At 41.3% G+C, this 22,021-nt stretch overlaps 1 pseudogene; it reads left to right on the forward strand.

Annotated features, from left to right (window-relative positions):
* Positions 1–20,459, forward strand: part of LOC115519720 — a 42,580-nt pseudogene extending 22,121 nt beyond the window's left edge.
* The last annotated feature ends 1,562 nt before the right edge of the window (positions 20,460–22,021 follow it).

The raw sequence follows: 22,021 nt of genomic DNA on the forward strand, positions 1-22,021 counted from the left end.
TAGACTGTTGTCATCAAGGTTGAAAAATTCTTAGTGATTGTTTCTTCAAATATCCTTTCTTCTCCACCAAAAAAAATTTTTTTTTAATTTTAGAAAGAGAGAGAGAGTAGAGGAGAGAAGCAGAATGAGAAAGGCTGAGAATTTTAAGCAGGCTCCACACTCAGCGCAGAGCCTGATGTGGGGCTCATTCCATGATATTGGAATCATGACCTGCGCTGAAATCAATAGTCGGATGTTCAATGAAGTGAGGCACCCAGGTGTCCTCTCTTTTCTATTTTTTTTTTTTTAATTTTTTTTCCAACGTTTTTATTTATTTTTGGGAGAGAGAGACACAGCATGAACGGGGGAGGGGCAGAGAGAGAGGGAGACACAGAATCGGAAACAGGCTCCAGGCTCCGAGCCATCAGCCCAGAGCCCGACGCGGGGCTCGAACTCACGGAGCGCGAGATCGTGACCTGGCTGAAGTCGGACGCTTAACCGACTGCGCCACCCAGGCGCCCCTTTTCTATTTTTTTAAACTCAACTTTCAACAGAACTATAATTAGATACATATTAGACCTCTCCATTTTTTTTTGCTTAAGTCTCATGAACTCTTACATTGTCCCTATCTTAGTTTGTATTACATTGTGGGTCTTTCATGAGATGTTTTTTCAATTCATTCACTCTTTAGCTATCTTATCTGATACCTAATGTATTGTTTAAGTTGTTGACTTCAATTATTATACATTCAACATTTAGAATTTCCTTTTGATTCTTTTTCAAGTCTCTGGGTTTGTTTTAATAATTGTGTGGGCTTTATTTGAAATTCCTCTTTTATTTCCTCAAACATATTGAACGTATACTTATGTATATGGTCTTTAGGAGTTTATTTTTGCTGTGGACATTTTCTGCTGTCACTCATGGAGGTTTTGCTCTGTGCTACATTTGTATGCTTTGTGCTACATATGCTTTGTGCATTTTTATCGTGAAATTATATTTGAAATTATTTTACTATGAAATTTATTATGGGGCTTCCGTTGGACCTAGATTAAGGGTATATTTTTCAAGAATGAATTGTGTTTGCTTATTTTAAGTGCTGGAAAGTGCTCTTGACCCAGAAGACCTTTAAATTAGGGCACCTGGATGGCTCAGTCAGTTAAGCATCCAGCTTCGGCTCAGGTCATGGTCTTGTGGTTCATGAGTCCAAGCCCTGTATAGGGCTCTGTGCTGACAGCTCAGAGCCTGGAGCCTACTTTGGATTCTGTGTCTCCGTCTCTCTGCCCCTCTCCTCATGCTCATACTCTGTCTCTGTCTGTCTCTCTCTCTCTCTCCCAAAAATAGATATTAATAATATTTGTTAAAAAAGAAGACCTTTAAATTAAATGTTTAGGTTGTGGTTTTAGGAAAGATGATACTGTTGATACAGGCATCAATTCACAGGGGAAATACTTTTTCTCCTTTCATTCCTATCCAATGCTAAAAGAGTAAACTTTCCATGTAGGGCATTTTTCCTTCCCCCCCCTTTTTTAGTTTACACTGTTGTTAATGATTTGGGAATTTCAGCTCTTTGAGGGGTCTCCATTTCTATTTTCTACCTTGTAATGGCCTTAGATCTCCTAATCTCATTCTGGACAATGAGAAGTTTGCAATACATATTTGAATCTATAAATATACAAAGGGCAGTTACCATTTAAAGTGTTTGCTTACCTGTCTGAGTCCATGCTCTTATTTTATATTTCATAATTAAGAATTTTACTTTTGGTCTTGTAAGCTGAGTTCTGCATTCAAAAATGCCCTCCTCCCTTGTATTTTATCATTATTTCTAGGTATTTTACAGGAAGAGAGTAGACAGGATTTTCAGTGGACCATATTTACAGAAAAAAAATCTAGAATTTTTTTCCTTGAATCTACTTTTAAAGCCATGTATTTCCCTAGAAAATAGTCACTTTCATCCAGAACCTAAAAACTTTTTACAATATATTGCACAAATATCATTTGCATTAATTTCCCCTATAACTTCAAGACCTTTGTCTCCAGTTCATCCCTTATTTCATATGTTTTGTTTTCTCCCACTTATTTTTCTTCAAATAATAATGGTTGATTTATTTCATTATTTCTTCAAAGGAACTCTCCTGGGATTTAGTCAGCAATTAGATTGTTTAATCTATTTTCTAAGTCTTAATTAAATATATAATTAATATATTCTAATTTACTTAGATTCTGTGAATTTTTCTTATAGTCCATTTTTGGCAAAGTTACATGCATTACGATATTAGTGTTTTAATTTTGTAATTTTTCAGATATTTCTAGGTATTTTCTAGATATCCTTCCTTTTGACATCCAAATTAAAGAGACCGTGGATTTTTTTATGTCTGCTTTATTAGCTTTTAGTATTATCACACTTTTGCCAGAAAGTATAGTGTGTGATAGTCTTATTTTCTGAGTTTTATGGAGGTTTTAAAATTTTTCTAATATGTGATCATTACTAAAGCTATTCCATGGGTCCATAAAAAGAATGTGTATTTTATATTTACAGATGATAAAATTTGATTCAGCTCAATTTTTATTTATTTACGTATTTATTTCTCTAGCTTGCTTATATCTACCTATTATTTGAAATTACTTTTGTATTATTTGAGTGCTCTGTGGCCAGAAATTCTGAGCTATTTAGCCTCCATTTTCATGAGTTTTGCTCTATATACTTGGTTCAACTTATTTGAGTACTTTAAAAGTCACTAGTTATGTCTCATATGATATTGTGTTTTTAGTAAACCTCCTTATCTAGGACGCTTAATCAATTTTACCTTGATTCCGAGTCTTTCTGATAATAATAGTAATGTATTCTTATTTTTTATTAGTCAAGCTTTTCATCTGCCCTTCCTTTTCATCAGTTTTTTTGAAGATGTTTTGTTTTAGACGTATCACTTTTTATTTTGATTTAATGTAAACATTTAAACTAAAATTTATTTATTCTATTGTAATTACCAAATATTGCTTTAACAAAATTCTTACAGTTTCACATCTGTCTTTTCCATTTACATCTGGTATTTTTAAAAGAATATGTCCTTTTTCCTTCCATTAAAAATTTCATCTTGACGTGCCTGGGTGGCTCAGTCAGTTGAGCATCTCACTCTTGGTTTCTGTTCAGGTCATGATCTCATGGTTTTGTGAGTTCGGGCCCTGTGTTGGGCTCTGTGCTGACAGCATGGAGCCTGCTTGGGTTTCTCTCTCTCCCTCTCTTCCTGCCCCTCCCCGACTCACACTGTCTCTGTCTCTTTCAAAATAAATAAATAAACTTAAAAAAATTAAAAATTTTTACCTTTATTCATAGGTAGAGAATTTTGTCATTGTTCTTCTCATTTAGAAATTTGAAAGGTATACAGTTGGCTTTTAGCTCCATTCAGAATTATATTTATAACTTTAAGTAACTGACATTTATATTTCATAATATGTGCTATATTATGAAATCCTATCTAGTCTAACATAATTCTATTAACTCACTGGTGAAAAATGAAGACAAATCACATGGTTTTACCTTCATCAATTAATGCTCTTTTGCTCTATTTTTTGTTTCTATTTGTATGATCTGGACATTTTATGCCTTTCTATTATACTTAATCTATTGTTTTTTTCACATTTATGTATTTTTGATTTCCAAGAGATGGTTTTCTAACTATCATTATTTAGGCTCAATTCTCAGCTGCATGGGTTAGTGTTCATTGTGTCTTTTCATATTAAACTTCCCCACTTTTGACCACTGAATTTTGATATATTTCTCCTTTGCATGAGGTATATCTCTATTTATTTACTTATTTATTTTAAAAATTTTTTAATGTTTATTTATTTTTGAGAGACCGAGACAGAGTATGGGCAGGAGAGGGGCAGAGAGAGAGGGAGACACAGCATCTGAAGCAGGCTCCAGGCTCTGAGCTGTCAGCACAGAGCCCAACATAGGGCTCGAACCCACGAGCGGGGAGATTATGACCTGAGTCAGACGTTTAACTGACTGAGCCACCCAGGTGCCCCATGAGGTGTATCTTTAAATAGGCTTTTAAGGAAAGGTATTTAAATAATAGATCTCCACAAACTTTACTAATTAGAATATTAAATTTCTGTTCATTGTTCTAAAAAGAAACCCCACAAAATAATAGTGGCTTAGAAGTTTATTTCTTTTTTCTGGAACTCATAAAAGGCACATAAAACAGCATGCTGAGATAAACTAAAGTAAGTATTGCCTGAAACTGTGCTTTGCACACATTATCTCATTTAATCTTTGCAAGAGCCCTAGAGGTGGAATTGAGCGATCTCTATCTCTATTCTGAAGACAGAAAACTCAAAGGGCAAAAGTATGTGGCCCGATGCTAGTAGGTGGCAGACGTGGGGGGTGTGGTACCTGCCTCTCTTCACTTCAGTATACCGCCTCCACCTCCGAGGAAGTAAGTGGCATAATAGAAGTAAGGATAAAGTGTATAGGGACAGAGCTGAGTAGTCAATGAATTCTTCCTGGGAACAGTCTTTCAGGGAAGCATCGGACAGCAGTGATATTTGAGAACAACTTTGAATAATTAATGCACGTTTTTAGGTGAGCAGGAAATGAATAATTAATGCGTGTTTTAGGTGAGCACGTTTTTAGGTGAGCCTTAGCACTCTAGGCTAAGAAGAAGGCATGAGCAAAAGGTAGGTAAGCTTTGGTTCCTTAAAGAAATGAATCAAAACTTTCTATTCATTTGTAAACAAAATAGGTGCTTAATAAAGTCACATTGGCTTAATTTATTTAGTCATTCTCTTGGTCCTATGCAGCAGACAGCTGGCCTCTCTAATATTGTCCTCCCCTTTCTCTGTAGTAAGAGAACCTGGGTTTTATTAGAGGCAGCAAGCACCCAGACAGAACACTGTGGTTCCCAGCCTCCTTTGCAGCTTGAGGACACAAACAGAAATTGTTAGGAGGACTGCTGGAAAGTTCCATCAGAAACAGATAGACAGCTCAATCTGTCCCTTTTTACTCTTTGCTCATATGTTCTGACCTTCTTAGAATCATGTATTCACAGTCCTGGGAGCAGTGGCTGAGACCATAGGTCAACCTTGAAGATGGAAACCACATGATAGTGACAATAAAACTGGACAGCAGAAGGACCCTGGGTCCCTGATGACAGTGTGAGTTTACTGTACCAATCCTGAGTGTCTACTTTAAGATATATTTTATGCAAAACATCAATTTCCATCTTGTTTTGGACACTGTTATTTCTATCCTCTGCTATAGTGGCCAGATGCAATTCCTAAGTGAGTATCCCGAATTCAGTATCAATTCCAGGAGTGTAGGTGACTGGGACACTTATGAATACTTACAGCTAGAAATTACTCCTTAGAAAATGCGCAGAAATACTGAGAAAATTTCCCAGCTGGACCCCATTCCCAAGGTGGATCTCAAAGACAGTTTTACATCAACTGTATAACCTGGAAGAATTCCAGAAGCCTTTCAGGAAGAGAAAGTGGCTGCTGTTGCTGCTGATACTGCTATAGTTGAGTGGAAACTGAAAGGCCGGAATGATGACCTTTCAAGAAGAACAAATGTTATTAAATAATGGATTTTGTCCCACCTCCTACAACAGTCAAGAGCAAAAGGATGAAAAGGGAATCCTATTCTTCTATTAATAACTCTGAGAGTCAGCCTCATGCTGACAAAGCAGAAAGCAACTGTAAAATTAGCAATTTTGCCTGCAAATTAGCCCCTTGCAAAGCCATAAAAAGAGAAAAGGAATTAAGAAAAATTCTATTAATGGAGTCAAGGATGGAAAAACCAAGAGTGACAGAGCATAAATACCCAGAAAACTGATACTTATTTTAAGGATGATATTATCCAGGTTTTAAATAGCTGCTTATAGCTCTGTATGAAGAAAGTGTTAATTTATAACCCTTGGATCAGTGGCCTTTCTTAATGGCTCCTTGGAGCAAATCTATCAGAACTTGAAGAGCCTAAGGCTTACGTTGATGTTAATGAAAACTACCCTATCCACCCCTACTGAGATATTACTATTCCACTTTAGAATGAAAGACAATGCAGTACATGGGAAAGCGTTAAATTTCAGGAAGCAGACAAAGTTAGGTTTGAACCTGGCTATGTCCCTTCCGCAGAAGTCTTTAAACCATCCTGGACTGCTGTTTTGTCTTCTGTCAAAGCAGAGGGTGATTATGCACCGTTGTGTTAATAGCATTAAATTAAGTAACATGCGAAGAATTTGGTCCCTACTAGGTTGTTAGCAAATGTTAATCCCTTCCTTATCAGAGGGTCAGAAACATCAAACCTGGCAAACCCATGCAAAGCACTTAAGTTTAGCTCTGGGAAACTCTCCCCATAAGAAGTCAGTCCCTCCAGGGGAGCTGAACACATTTTCATAATTTATGACTGGTCTCAGGCAACAGGCCCCCATTTGCAATTTTATGAAAATGATAAATCAATATTCAATACTGGGGGATAATCGGGAGAAAGGAAAAGAGACTTCTTTAACAATAAAAAGGCAGGGGGCTTCATTTCCAACAAGAAACGTACCCAGGGGGAGAAATTTGAAATTGGTGCAGTTTGCTTCATTATAATGTTGGCAGTTTCCACAGCCGTTGTCCTCTAATGTCATCCAAGAGGAGGTGAAGAGTTTGGGGCTCTGTTGGAGTGCCTGGGTGAGTCTCCTCTTGCTTTCTTGGTTCAAGAGGGTTATTTTATATCTGAAACACACATTTTCCCTCTAGGGCTAAAAAATGGCAAAAAACAGACAAAGCAATTAAATCCACAATGCCCATGGAAGGTGAATATTGTTTAAAAGTGGATATATCATTGAAAAATATCTTAGCAGAACTTAAAAAATCTTTTCCTAATTGATGGCCAGAGCTCATCAGATGGGGCAAATTTGTTAAAATTTTTTTAAATGTTTATTTATTTTTGACAGAGACAGAGAGACAGAGCATGAGCACAGGAGGGACAGAGAGAGAGGGAGACACAGAATCTGAAGCAGGCTGCAGGCTCTGAGCTGTCAGCACAGAGCCCGACGCGGGGCTCAAACTCACGAACCGCGAGATTATGACCTGAGCCAACGTAGGACGCTCAACTGACTAAGCCACCCAGGCTCCCCAAGACGGGGCAAATTTGTAAAACTCTGACTGAACTAGTGACGTGAGTCAGAGCCACCTCCAAACATTGTAATATAAACCCAGAATGCATCCCCTCCAAGGTCTTCACATCTTACTGAAGGTCAGAAGATCTGGTTTATTTTTTTTATTTTTTTTTTTATTTTTTTTTATATATATGAAATTTATTGACAAATTGGTTTCCATACACACCCAGTGCTCATCCCAAAAGGTGCCCTCCTCAATACCCATCACCCACCCTCCCCTCCCTCCCACCCCCCATCAACCCTCAGTTTGTTCTCAGTTTTTAACAGTCTCTTATGCTTTGGCTCTCTCCCACTCTAACGTCCTTTTTTGTTTTTTTGTTTTTTTTTTCCTTCTCCTCCCCCATGGGTTCCTGTTAAGTTTCTCAGGATCCACATAAGAGTGAAACCATATGGTATCTGTCTTTCTCTGTATGGCTTATTTCACTTAGCATCACACTCTCCAGTTCCATCCACGTTGCTACAAAAGGCCATATTTCATTTTTTCTCATTGCCACGTAGTATTCCATTGTGTATATAAACCACAATTTCTTTATCCATTCATCAGTTGATGGACATTAGGCTCTTTCCATAATTTGGCTATTGTTGAGAGTGCTGCTATGAACATTGGGGTACAAGTGCCCCTATGCATCAGTACTCCTGTATCCCTTGGGTAAATTCCTAGCAGTGCTATTGCTGGGTCATAGGGTAGGTCTATTTTTAATTTTCTGAGGAACCTCCACACTGCTTTCCAGAGCGGCTGCACCAATTTGCATTCCCACCAACAGTGCAAGAGGGTTCCCGTTTCTCCACATCCTCTCCAGCATCTATAGTCTCCTGATTTGTTCATTTTGGCCACTCTGACTGGCGTGAGGTGATACCTGAGTGTGGTTTTGATTTGTATTTCCCTGATAAGGAGCGACGCTGAACATCTTTTCATGTGCCTGTTGGCCATCTGGATGTCTTCTTTAGAGAAGTGTCTATTCATGTTTTCTGCCCATTTCTTCACTGGGTTATTTGTTTTTCGGGTGTGGAGTTTGGTGAGCTCTTTATAGATTTTAGATACTAGCCCTTTGTCCAATATGTCATTTGCAAATATCTTTTCCCATTCCGTTGGTTGCCTTTTAGTTTTGTTGGTTGTTTCCTTTGCTGTGCAGAAGCTTTTTATCTTCATAAGGTCCCAGTAATTCACTTTTGCTTTTAATTCCCTTGCCTTTGGGGACGTGTCGAGTAAGAGATTGCTATGGCTGAGGTCAGAGAGGTCTTTTCCTGCTTTCTCCTCTAATGTTTTGATGGTTTCCTGTCTCACATTTAGGTCCTTTATCCATTTTGAGTTTATTTTTGTAAATGGTGTGAGAAAGTGGTCTAGTTTCAACCTTCTGCATGTTGCTGTCCAGTTCTCCCAGCACCATTTGTTAAGAGGCTGTCTTTTTTCCATTGGATGTTCTTTTCCTGCTTTGTCAAAGATGAGTTGGCCATACGTTTGTGGGTCTAGTTCTGGGTTTCTATTCTATTCCATTGGTCTGTGTGTCTGTTTTTGTGCCAATACCATGCTGTCTTGATGATGACAGCTTTGTAGTAGAGGCTAAAGTCTGGGATTGTGATGCCTCCTGCTTTGGTCTTCTTCTTCAAAATTCCTTTGGCTATTCGGGGCCTTTTGTGGTTCCATATGAATTTTAGGATTGCTTGTTCTAATTTCGAGAAGAATGCTGGTGCAATTTTGATTGGGATTGCATTGAATGTGTAGATAGCTTTGGGTAGTATTGACATTTTGACAATATTTATTTTTCCAATCCATGAGCAGGGAATGTCTTTCCATTTCTTTAAATCTTCTTCAATTACCTTCATAAGCTTTCTATAGTTTTCAGCATACAGATCCTTTACATCTTTGGTTAGATTTATTCCTAGGTATTTTATGCTTCTTGGTGCAATTGTGAATGGGATCAGTTTCTTTGTTTGTCTTTCTGTTGCTTCATTGTTAGTGTATAAGAATGCAACTGATTTCTGTACATTGATTTTGTATCCTGCAACTTTGCTGAATTCATGTATCAGTTCTAGCAGACTTTTGGTGGAGTCTATCGGATTTTCCATGTATAATATCATGTCATCTGCAAAAAGCGAAAGCTTGACTTCATCTTTGCCAATTTTGATGCCTTTGATTTCCTTTTGTTGTCTGATTGCTGATGCCAGAACTTCCAGCACTATGTTAAACAACAGCGGTGAGAGTGGACATCCTGTCGTGTTCCTGATCTCAGGGAAAAAGCTCTCAGTTTTTCCCCATTGAGGATGATGTTAGCTGCGGGCTTTTCATAAATGGCTTTTATGATCTTTAAGTATGTTCCTTCTATCCCGACTTTCTCAAGGGTTTTTATTAAGAAAGGGTGCTGGATTTTGTCAAAGGCCTTTTCTGCATCGATTGACAGGATCATATGGTTCTTCTCTTTTTTTTTGTTAATGTGATGTATCACGTTGATTGATTTGCGAATGTTGAACCAGCCCTGCATCCCAGGAATGAATCCCACTTGATCATGGTGAATAATTCTTTTTATATGCTGTTGAATTCGATTTGCTAGTATCTTATTGAGAATTTTTGCATCCATATTCATCAGGGATATTGGCCTGTAGTTCTCTTTTTTTACTGGGTCTCTGTCTGGTTTAGGAATCAAAGTAATACTGGCTTCATAGAATGAGTCTGGAAGTTTTCCTTCCCTTTCTATTTCTTGGAATAGCTTGAGAAGGATAGGTATTATCTCTGCTTTAAATGTCTGGTAGAACTCCCCTGGGAAGCCATCTGGTCCTGGACTCTTATTTGTTGGGAGATTTTTGATAACCGATTCAATTTCTTCGCTGGTTATGGGTCTGTTCAAGCTTTCTATTTCCTCCTGATTGAGTTTTGGAAGAGTGTGGGTGTTCAGGAATGTGTCCATTTCTTCCAGGTTGTCCAATTTGTTGGCATATAATTTTTCATAGTATTCCCTGATAATTGTTTGTATCTCTGAGGGATTGGTTGTAATAATTCCATTTTCATTCATGATTTTATCTATTTGGGTCATCTCCCTTTTCTTTTGAGAAGCCTGGCTAGAGGTTTGTCAATTTGTTTATTTTTTCAAAAAACCAACTCTTGGTTTCGTTGATCTGCTCTACACTTTTTTAGATTCTATATTGTTATTTCTGCTCTGATCTTTATTATTTGTCTTCTTCTGCTGGGTTTAGGCTGCCTTTGCTGTTCTGCTTCTATTTCCTTTAGGTGTGCTGTTAGATTTTGTATTTGGGATTTTTCTCGTTTCTTGAGATAGGCCTGGATTGCAATGTATTTTCCTCTCAGGACTGCCTTCGCTGCGTCCCAAAGCGTTTGGATTGTTGTATTTTCATTTTCGTTTGTTTCCATATATTTTTTGATTTCTTCTCTAATTGCCTGGTTGACCCACTCATTCGTTAGTAGGGTGTTCTTTAACCTCCATGCTTTTGGAGGTTTTCCAGACTTTTTCCTGTGGTTGATTTCAAGCTTCATAGCATTGTGGTCTGAAAGTATGCATGGTATAATTTCAATTCTTGTAAACTTATGAAGGGCTGTTTTGTGACCCAGTATATGATCTATCTTGGAGAATGTTCCATGTGCACTCGAGAAGAAAGTATATTCTGTTCCTTTGGGATGCAGAGTTCTAAATATATCTGTCAAGTCCATCTGATCCAGTGTGTCATTCAGGGCCCTTGTTTCTTTATTGACCGTGTGTCTAGATGATCTATCCATTTCTGTAAGTGGGGTGTTAAAGTCCCCAGCAATTACCACATTCTTATCAATAGGTTGCTTCTGTTTATGAGTAATTGTTTTATATATTTGGGGGCTCCGGTATTCGGCGCATAGACATTTATAATTGTTAGCTCTTCCTGATGGATAGACCCTGTAACTATTATATAATGTCCTTCTTCATCTCTTGTTACAGCCTTTAATTTAAAGTCTAGTTTGTCTGATATAAGTATGGCTACTCCAGCTTTCTTTTGGCTTCCAGTAGCATGATAAATAGTTCTCCATCCCCTCACTCTGAATCTAAAGGTGTCCTCAGGTCTAAAATGAGTCTCTTGTAGACAGCAAATAGATGGGTCTTGTTTTTTTATCCATTCTGATACCCTATGTCTTTTGGTTGGCGCATTTAATCCATTTACATTCAGTGTTATTATAGAAAGATACGGGTTTAGGGGCGCCTGGGTGGCGCAGTCGGTTAAGCGTCCGACTTCAGCCAGGTCACGATCTCGCAGTCCGTGAGTTCGAGCCCCGCGTCAGGCTCTGGGCTGATGGCTCAGAGCCTGGAGCCTGTTTCCGATTCTGTGTCTCCCTCTCTCTCTGCCCCTCCCCCGTTCATGCTCTGTCTCTCTCTGTCCCAAAAATAAATAAACGTTGAAAAAAAAAAAAATTTAAAAAAAAAAAAAAAAAAAGAAAGATACGGGTTTAGAGTCATTGTGATGTCTGTATGTTTTATGCTTGTAGTGATGTCTCTGGTACTTTGTCTCACAGGGTCCCCCTTAGGGTCTCTTGTAGGGCTGGTTTAGTGGTGACAAATTCCTTCAGTTTTTGTTTGTTTGGGAAGACCTTTATGTCTCCTTCTATTCTAAATGACAGACTTGCTGGATAAAGGATTCTCGGCTGCATATTTTTTCTGTCTAGCACACTGAAAATCTCGTGCCAATTCTTTCTGGCCTGCCAAGTTTCAAAAGAGAGATCAGTCACGAGTCTTATAGGTCTCCCTTTATATGTGAGGGCACGTTTACCCCTTGCTGCTTTCAGAATTTTCTCTTTATCCTTGTATTTTGCCAGTTTCACTATGATATGTCGTGCAGAAGATCGATTCAAGTTACGTCTGAAGGGAGTTCTCTGTGCCTCTTGGATTTCAATGCCTTTTTCCTTCCCCAGTTCAGGGAAGTTCTCAGCTATGATTTCTTCAAGTACCCCTTCAGCACCTTTCCCTCTCTCTTCCTCCTCTGGAATACCAATTATGCGTATATTATTTCTTTTTAGTGTATCACTTAGTTCTCTAATTTTCCCCTCATACTCCTGGATTTTTTTATCTCTCTTTTTCTCAGCTTCCTCTTTTTCCATAACTTTATCTTCTAGTTCACCTATTCTCTCCTCTGCCTCTTCCATCCGAGCCGTGGTGGTTTGCATTTTGTTTTGCATTTCATTTAAAGCGTTTTTCAGCTCCTCGTGACTGTTCCTTAGTCCCTTGATCTCTGTAGCAAGAGATTCTCTGCTGTCCTGTATGCTGTTTTCCAGCCCAGTGATTAATTTTATGACTATTATTCTAAATTCACTTTCTGTTATATTATTTAAATCCTTTTTGATCAGCTCATTAGCTGTTGTTATTTCCTGGAGATTCTTCTGAGGGGAATTCTTCCGCTTGGTCATTTTGGATAGTCCCTGGAGTGGGCCTGCAGGGCACTTCCCCTGTGCTGTGGTGTATAACTGGAGTTGGTGGGCGGGGCCGCAGTCCGACCTGATGTCTGCCCCCAGCCCACCGCTGGGGCCACAGTCAGACTGGTGTGTGCCTTCTCTTCCCCTCTCCTAGGGGCGGGATTCACTGTGGGGTGGCGTGGCCCGTCTGGGCTACTTGCACACTGCCAGGCTTGTGATGCTGGGGATCTGGCGTATTAGCTGGGGTGGGAAGGCAAGGTGCACGGCGGCAGGGGGGGCAGGCTTAGCTCGCTTCTCCTTAGGTGATCCACTTCAGGGGGGGGGGCCCTGTGGCAGCCGGAGGGAGTCAGATCCGCTGCCGGAGGTTTGGCTCCGCAGAAGCACAGAGTTGGGTGTTTGCGCGGAGCGAGCAATTTCCCTGGCCGGAAACGGTTCCCTTTGGGATTTTGGCTGGGGGATGGGCGGGGGAGATGGCGCTGGCGAGCGCCTTTGTTCCCCACCAAACTGAGCTCTGTCGTCCGGGGGCTCAGCAGCTCTCCCTCCCTTTGTCCTCCAGCCTTCCCGCTTTCTGAGCAGAGCTGTTAACTTATGACCTCCCAGACGCTAAGTCGCGCTTGCTGTCGGAACACAGTCCGTCAGGCCCCTCCGCTTTTGCAAGCCGGACTCGAGGGCTCTGCTTGGCTGGCGAGCCGCCCCTCTGCCCCGGCTCCCTCCCGCCAGTCCGTGGAGCGCGCACCGCCTCGCCGCCCTTCCTACCCTCTTCCGTGGGCACTTGGGTCTGGTGACTCCGTTCTGCTAATCCTCTGGCGGTTTTCTGGGTTATTTAGGCAGGTGTAGGTGGAATCTAAGTGATCAGCAGGACGCGCGGTGAGCCCAGCGTCCTCCTACGCCGCCATCTTCCCAGAATCCCTAGAAGATCTGGTTTAGGTGGGAATCTTAGAAATAACTTAAATTTCTCAACAACATCACCACCGAATGGTCTTCCTGTGTTTGAGCACCTCCAGCAATAGTGAAGAGCATTTTTCACAGAGGAGTTTAATTTAGAACAACACAAATGAGTTGAAATGCTCTAATTTGCTGGGCAATTGTTTGTGTAGAGGATATACATTAGTTTCCTATGGCTTCCGTAACAGAGTGCCACAAATTAGATGACTTAAAACAATAAACATTTATTGTGTTACAGTTTTGAAGGCACAAAACTTGAAATCCAGTGTTTGTAGGGCCATATTCCCTCTGAAACCTGTAGGGGAGAATGCTTCCTTGCTCCTAGCTTCTTGTTTCTGCATTGATACAACCCTCTGCAAGATTTTTTTACATGTGTAATATCCTCTACATATATTTGTGTTGAATTAATCCGTGGCATAATTTTTAACTTTAAGTGAAACAACTTCCTGGGCAGCCCAGGAAACAACAACAGTGTTGTTCTCTCCACAACAGTGGAGAGAAACTTTGAGAGGAAGTATGGAAAACTCCAGCATCTGGAAGAGCAGAGCAAGAGGAAGAAGAACATAAAGAGGAGAGAGATACCCTCGGACTTATTCTCCATCCCTCTTTGTGAGCAAGACCAGGGCTTTCTGAACTTGGTGACAGCACTGGACATGGCCACAAATGGATGGATGCCCTCAACCAGAAAAAGGTGAACCAGATCCAGAAGACTGTGGTTGAGCCCTTTAAAAAGTTTGGCAGTGTCTTCCTTAACCTTACATGCCGGTGAAATGGCAGAGCAGTCCTGGTAAGATTGTAGGAGATTGTAGGCCAGGGTGGAAAAATACAAGGAAAAGGAGAAGTTGGGGCCACTGCTGGCGAAACTCCACCAGGCTTAAGCAAAGCTTTGGCCTGCATGGGATGATTCTAAAGCCAGGAACAAGCAGCTCCTGTATAAGATAGCAGTTCTACAATAGTTCACTGCATTAATTCTAGCTCAGCTTTGAGTCCTTGATTTAAGTACAGGTGGTATAATAGCCTGAAATGCATAAGATCTTTGGAGACTTGACCCAACAGCTTGGCCAGCCTGGATACCTGGATGAGCAGTGGGAGTGGGAGAATGAGGCCAGACTGAGTAAACTCAGAGCCTTCCTCTATTGTGGCTGGTAACTGAATCCCTGTCACCTTTGGAAGACTCCTGGGACACTAGTCAATTTTTCCACTCTTTTCAAGCTTTGGTGAAGGCATCAGCTCAGCAAAAAGCCCTCCCATGGGAGAAGGCTAGGGATAGAGGCAGCTCCCACTAGGGATAGAGGCAGCTCCCACTCTACCTCAGCAACCTTTTCCAGTGAGCCTGACACCAGAAGCCTCAAGCACCCAGTGCTCTCCCCACCCAGAATCTCCAGACCCAGGTAAGCAGTATAGGAAGAGCCCCAGAGGCTTTCTTATTTCCGAAGAACTGCCCAAAGTGCATCCTGGCCTAGGGCCAAAAGCAAGCTTCCAGGCTTCAAAGGGCATGAGCTTTGCCAACTCATTTGAAGTCTTAGCCTTGCTTACATGGTTAAGATTACATCTACCTCCAAAAGACCCATCCTGGGGAGTTCACTGACCCTCATTTCCTTTCCACTTCAAAGACTCTTTTTCTTTTTTTTTTGCCCCTGGAAGAAGCCCTGCCCTCCCAGAACGTGTGAATCTGGGAAGTTGGCCTGCCCTGGCGATGGTCCTCCAGCCTGGACAGGCTCCTCTCTCCAGCCTCCCAACATAACAAAGGCTAGTTTAGCCCACTTGTATCCATTAGGTCAAGGGCAGGGAAAAACCCCAAGTTGTTGTTTCCCCAGGTAACCAGGACTCAACTCAGGTCAATATCCTACCACTTAAAATATCACAGAACTATTCATAGGCCTCAAAGCCAGAACAGTGGATTTTGTGCTGGCCGTTAGGCCTGGTCAGAAAGAGAACAATACCACGAAGCTGCTTTTCAGGGGAAAGTCTCCAGAAGCAGGTCGAGGTGGTCTCCTGGGACAATTTCTAGATACCTTGCAGCTGCCAGGAGAGTGTGTGCAATGGAATGGTACATTTGGGTTGCTTAATAGTAGCTAGCACCCTGTAACCATGGTCTCTTGAAATCAGAGTTTCAAAGGATGCAGTCAGTGGCCACATATGTGGACCCATTACAAGATTATGACTCCCTTAATTCTGTGTTATAAGAAACCAGACACCTATGCATTAGCTGAAAGTGATTCCTCCAGCTTTATACTCTTCCCCCACTGACAGCCAGAGTCTTCCCAAGGCCCTGTATCACTATCCAAGGACTCATAAACACTAGTGCCAGGTAACAAGCTCTCCATATGGTTTGTCTTTTCAGAGAAATCTTAGGAGATTAGCAGCTTGGAAGGCCGTGATAGCCGTGGAGTTGATGTCTGTTTCTATGTTCCTTTCCTTCATTTTATTGTCCGTGCAGATCATATATTCTCTTGGACACCAGCAGGAATCCTGCAAGCCTTTCAAAATAATATATTTCCTCTTGTTCTTTGGGATAACCTACTTGAAAATCTTCTATGTATTTTATCCTGAATTTGTTGAGGTTTAGTATGTAAGTTACACTTGATTTATTTGTCCACATATGGCTGTGAACTGAAGTACATTCAGTATTGAAAAGGATGACTTCTTACTGGCAATGCTGTCAATGAGGATCTGTTTTCAGAATTCAAGCAGCAGATAACCTTGCAGAGCAGTGGTTCTCAACCAGTGGCACATATTGCCACCCCTGACCCAGGGGGCAGTGGCAATATCTGGAGGTACTTGTGGTTGTCACAACTAGTATGGGTGTGGGGTGCTATTGAATAGAGGCAAAGGATGCTGCTAAACCCTGACAATCACAGGACACTCTCACACAAGACAGAATTACCTGGTCCAAATATCAATAGTATGAAGACTGAGAAACCATGACTTAGAGGAACAGTTTCCTCCTACAGCCTTTAGGCATTACTTTGGAAACTGTGTGACCTGTATTCCAGGCTCACATCAACTGCTTATTACTTAACGTTAACATGGTCACACAGCTTAATGATTTTGGAATTTGGCTTGTTTGTATATAAAATGAGGAAAGGGGCTTTGGGGAAAGAAATTAGACCATGTTGAGTCGCTAATTGTATTTTATGGTCAAAAGAAAAAAGTGTTGAATATTCAAAGATTTTTACTGACGAAGTATTTATAATAGTGAATATTTTAAAACAGTTCTGTTTAAGTAGATGGCAGTTCATCTATTTCATAGAACACTATGAGGATCTTACAAAAAAGCTTTTCATAACATGGCAAATGCCTTTATGATAATGTTAAGAAAAAGTAATGGAATTCAGATTCGTATGTAATGTAGACCGGATGGAAATTTGTTACTTTGTTTCCTGAACTGCCCTTCCATATTTCTTATTGTCGCACTCATCACAGTGACTAAGACTCACTTATTTATGTGGGTGTCTTTATGACCAGACTATGTACTCCCTGTGGATGACAGGGAGAGAACTTAGTCACTTTTCTATCCCCAGTGTCTTACATATAACTAAATGTATGTATGGTCTCTCATAAAACATTTAAGTGCTCCATGCTTTGGTTTCCTCATCTGGAAAATGCAGGCAAAACTGTGCATACCTCAGAGTTGTTGAAAGGAATAAACAGGCAATGGGTGTATATATCATAACATATTGTATCTGACACATAATAACCATTCAGTAAAATCAGTTATTGTTATTACTTGCATCCCAGCTCTGCCAGTAACAAAATGTGTAACCTTTGGAAAATAAATTCAGGTTGGGTCTGGTCTTCTCTTTTTCCTTCTCTCTTTTTCCCTTTGTAAACGAAGATTTGTACTAGACTCTCTTGATTCTCCTTCCCATAGTCTAGATTCTTGTATATTTTGTTGCTACAGATTAAAGGCTTGTTTGAAGTCTAATCCTGTGCAGACTCTGTAAGAGGCTAAGCTAACGCCACCACACATGGTCAGATGAGACTTGGAGGATGGGGACAGTCATCAAGAGGGAGTGTGGTGGTGGGTGGGCCGGAGACAATGTGGTATAGGGGAAAGAGCACTGGATAAGGTGTCTGAGAACTGGGACCTTACTCGGCCCTTGTGAGGCTGTTACTTATCACTTCTCCACGGCAGCTTCCAACTTCCTCACCAGTAATAGTGGAAGGAAAAAGCTAGCAGGCTTCAGGGACTCTTTCAAATCTTACCTTGTGCGATTATGACCTTCTTGCGTGCTGCCAGGCAAACCATTCTGAATTTGTTCTTCTGTGCAATGGTTTGCCCCAACCACCATGTGGCCACCCTCCTCCCTCAACATTTCTATGAGTCTAGGTTTTGAAGACAACTTGTGATGTCTTCCCTTTTAGATGCTAGCTTATTAACCGTCCCCCCTTTTTTTTTCTGGCCAGAAATCCCAGAATAATGCAAGATTTTTGTCTGAATATCTTGGGGTCTTTTCTATTTCACGATGACCATAATGAGGCTCATGGGATTAACAGTAGGTTAAGGGGAAATAAAAAACCAAAACGACAACTATCTTTTACTGAGAAGCCAAAGGCGGTGGGAAAATCCTTCACAGGAACAGGAGAGGTTGGGGAAATAACAGATGGGAAGCAATCGGAAAACAGAATAATAACAACAAATAAATCATTAAATCTTCCGCTTACATAGGCTTGCTCCAGAAAGAACAACAGATAAACAATGAAGACAAATTTAGACTCAGTATTTGAATCAAATTGGTAACAAACAATAAAACTCACTACCTTTCAAGGTAGGGAGTCTCCAGCCAGAGAGTGGGAAGTTTTAATACCGGAGAAGTTTCTTGCTTCTGATGACAGAGAAATGGAATAATCTCCAAATTCTTTTCAGCTCTGAACAGGTGGTTCTACCTGTGAATGAAGCCATGCTCAGAGAGGACCAGTACTGCAAGGCAGCCTTCGTATCAGGTGCCGGGCACCGTGGGAGAAGCCTTTATGTTTTCACAGTGACCCTAAGGAGAAGGCCTTAACGATTCCATTTTGCAGGTAAGAACATTGTGATTCCGACAAGGAAATCGTCTTTCCCAAGCTTGTAAGAGGTACAGTAGGATTTGACTTTGTATCTGAAGACTCCTGAAGAAGCCAGAGCGCAGCTGGTTCTCCCTGTTTTGACTGCACTGGTTTGGGCTCCTGAACTACTCCATGGAAAATCCAATGAAAGAGCATGTTGTTAGCTGCTTTGCACATAGAAGGGGAGAGGAGGAGCAACAAATGAAATGACTCTACTCCTTGACATAGGAGGAAAGGGGGTGTCTGTGAGGAGGTCTTGCCTGGGAGCTCCTGCAATCAGTCAATTCATCCTCCTGGAAGCTTGAGGGCAGGCCCCTTGCCAGCTTGTCAGTGGAGAAACTGGCAAGAAGAGAACTCACTCAGAGGCTGTCAGACGTGAGAGCCTGCCCACAGGTTACACTGTGAAAGGGGGACCCTAGGAACAGGGGCAGGGGCCAAGCTGAGCAGTCAGCAGGTGGTGAGGTGGGGAGGAACGGGAATGGGGGGGCCGAAATGAACCCTGTGTCTACTTTGTGCTTGGCACTGTGTTGTGCTCTGTGCTTTTTAAATATTTCCTCTTTTAATTCCTCTCTACAGACCTATTAAGTAAGTCTTATTTTCTTCATTTTTCCAAATGAAGACATGAAGACCGAAACAGTTTAAGGAAACTGCTTTACATTATTCAGCAGGCCCTGGATATGAAGCCAGTTTTGTCTGATGCCAAGTTCCACATTTTCTACCAAATTATGGTTTTCCGAATTCTCTTAACTAGTGTTCCCTTTTGTGTTTCACCATATCTGCATGCACTTGTACATTTTTCTGCAAATCAGTTCCTCTCCTTCCCAAATTTTACTTACACAAGTGCATTTTAAAAGGAAGATGTATGGTGCCATCATAAATGGAAAGCAATTTCACTTGCCACAAATAGATGGTAATAACAAAAGTAAATAAATGAAAATGCAATAGGGTTATTGAATTCTTGCTGTAGAGTCTTGTGTCTGGGAGGCTCTGTGTCCAAGGAATACTTTCCTCATGAAAGTGGAAGATTAGCTAAGTGTTAGAGCAGTGCCAAAGACATGGAGAACCAAAATGATATTTTTCTCTTTGATGGAATCAAACAGATCGAAAGAATTGAAATTCTTGTTGTGGAGGTGCCTGGGCGGCTCAGTTGGTTGGGTGTCCGAATTGGCTCAGGTCATGATCTCATGGTTCATGGATTTAGACCCTGCATCGGGCTCTCTGCTGTTAGTGTACAGCCTCTTTGGGATCCTCTCTAACCGCCTTCCCCCCGCCACCTCTCCCCTGCTTGGACGCACTCTCTCTCAGAAAAAAAGTGAACATTAAAAAAAAAGAGAGAGAAATTCTCTTTATGTGGTGCAAAGCTATGTATGCTTTCTCTAGCCCACCCCACACCATCTAGGACCGTCAGTGTCCCATGCCCATACTTTGGGAAACTCATCAGGATAGTGATGATATTATTAGTCTCTCTTCTGAAGTCAAGCAGGTGTGCATGTTGAATACCATCTCAGGTGAAACAACACAGATTACTAGGTAGCAAGCAGAAAGAAGGATTCAGAAAATAAATACATACCCCTTAACGATTTTCTCACCCCAAGTCTTCAATCCAGTGTATCATAATTAAAGGTCATGACCGTTTTCTACTAAGAAACATGAACTGGCTTCTTGTTGCAGATATAAACCATTCTCAGTCCCTTAGCCTGGCATGTAAGGCCTTGCAGAATGCTGTTAGGCCTCACCACCAACATTATCCTTAGGCCACAGAGAGCCAAAGTGAATCACTCTGGTCGTTTCTCTTATACGTCCTCAAAATGTCTTATCTTCGCAGTATTGCTAATCTGTTGCTGTGTTTAGGGCACTTTTCCCTGTTGCCACAGTATATCTACACGTGTGATAGTGGTGGGCTGAGAAAGCCCAGACAGATGAGCATAAGAGAAGCGTAGTATGCGGAGGTCTGAAAGACGTCTATCGGATTTGGCGGTGTGCAAGGTCTGAGAAGTGTCTCCTGGAGTTGTTTCAGTCGTGTGTTAGGTAGACTGAGAATTAAGCGGGAGGTGAGTAATGGGAGGCAGCAAGACTGCACTGAGACACAAAATGAAAAATGAAGTGTTAGATAGGGGAGCCCACAAGAGGGCTCACCGACTGTTTTTAGGGGAGGTTTGACTCCTTTTGTTTTTCCAGGAAGCAAGAAGTTAGAGAGGAAGAGGCTTCAGATCTAACTCTAGAGAATATGGGCGGGAACAGAGTCAAGAACAAATGTGAGGGGCTTGGCCCTGTACACAAGGAGGGGGGGGGGGCACCTGGAGAAGCTCACAGTGAAGCGGTGACTTTCTATAAATGGAATGGAATTAGCCAAGTGAATCCATAGCACACATTACCATTAAGTGGCTGGAAAGTCGGCATCTGTCTGGATTTTTGCCATTCAGTATATAACATTAGGGGAGTGAGCCAGCTGATTGTTCTGCGGAGTCACAGAACATTTAAGGTTGAAGGAAGTCCAGTCCTCTACCTTATGCTTGGATCCATGTCAGGCAGAAAGGAGGTCTACTCTCTTGAGTGGCAGGAGATTAATGCCTACACAGAAGAGAACATTTCATTTCACAAAGCCTTAAATATCAGACAATCCTCTTCTAGATAGAAATGGTGTCTACCTCCTGCCACATGGTGCTAGTTTTGCCCTTAAAGATCCCTCCAGACAGGGGAACCTGGGTGGCACAGTCAGTTGAGCGTCCGACCTTGCCTCCGGTCGTGGCCTCACAGGTTCCTGAGTTTGAGCCTCTCGTCCTGCTCTGTGCTGACAGCTTGGAGCCTGGAGCCTGCTTCGGATTCTGTGTCTGCCTCTCTCTCTGCCCCTCCCCAACTTGTGCTCTCTCTCTGTCCTTCCAAAATGAATAAAAGTTAATTTTTTTTTTAATTCCCTTCGGACTTAAATACTTCTTCAAATATGTGTTATAGTGATGGATTTTTTCCCTTTAAACCGAGCTATTAGGTGGTTCAACCATTTTTCATATAAAATAATTTCAAAACTTTGTCTTTTTTTTTTGTATGTAACAATACATATCGAAGTTGTGATGTCCACAAATAAAAATAACATCCCAGACATGGTTAGATCAGGGAAAGGTAGTGAAGAGCTCATTCTAGGCACTAGGTTTCATGAAGTCCAGCCAAGGTGCTGACTGAGATTTATAGAGTACTTACAATATGCAGGCAATTTCTTCAGAGTTTTAAAGCATCATCTTATTTGATGTTTTCAATATGAGGTAGAAACTTCTAAGATTCCATTTTACAAATTGGCAACTGGAAGCCAAGTATGTTTCCCAGGCCAGCTAAGCTAGCGAGTAGCCGAGTTGGGACTTGAATTCAGGTTTGCTTACCTTCACTACATTATGACCTCTTCACATGTTGATGTGTTGTTACTCACTTGCCTTCTGTCCTGCACTTGTCCAGGCAGGTGTGAGCAAAGAATATAGCCCACAGAGGTTCTTGTTAAACATGGTTTGGGTCC

The sequence above is a fragment of the Lynx canadensis genome, chromosome C1 (genome assembly GCF_007474595.2).
Source record: "Lynx canadensis isolate LIC74 chromosome C1, mLynCan4.pri.v2, whole genome shotgun sequence".
NCBI lineage: Eukaryota > Metazoa > Chordata > Mammalia > Carnivora > Felidae > Lynx > Lynx canadensis.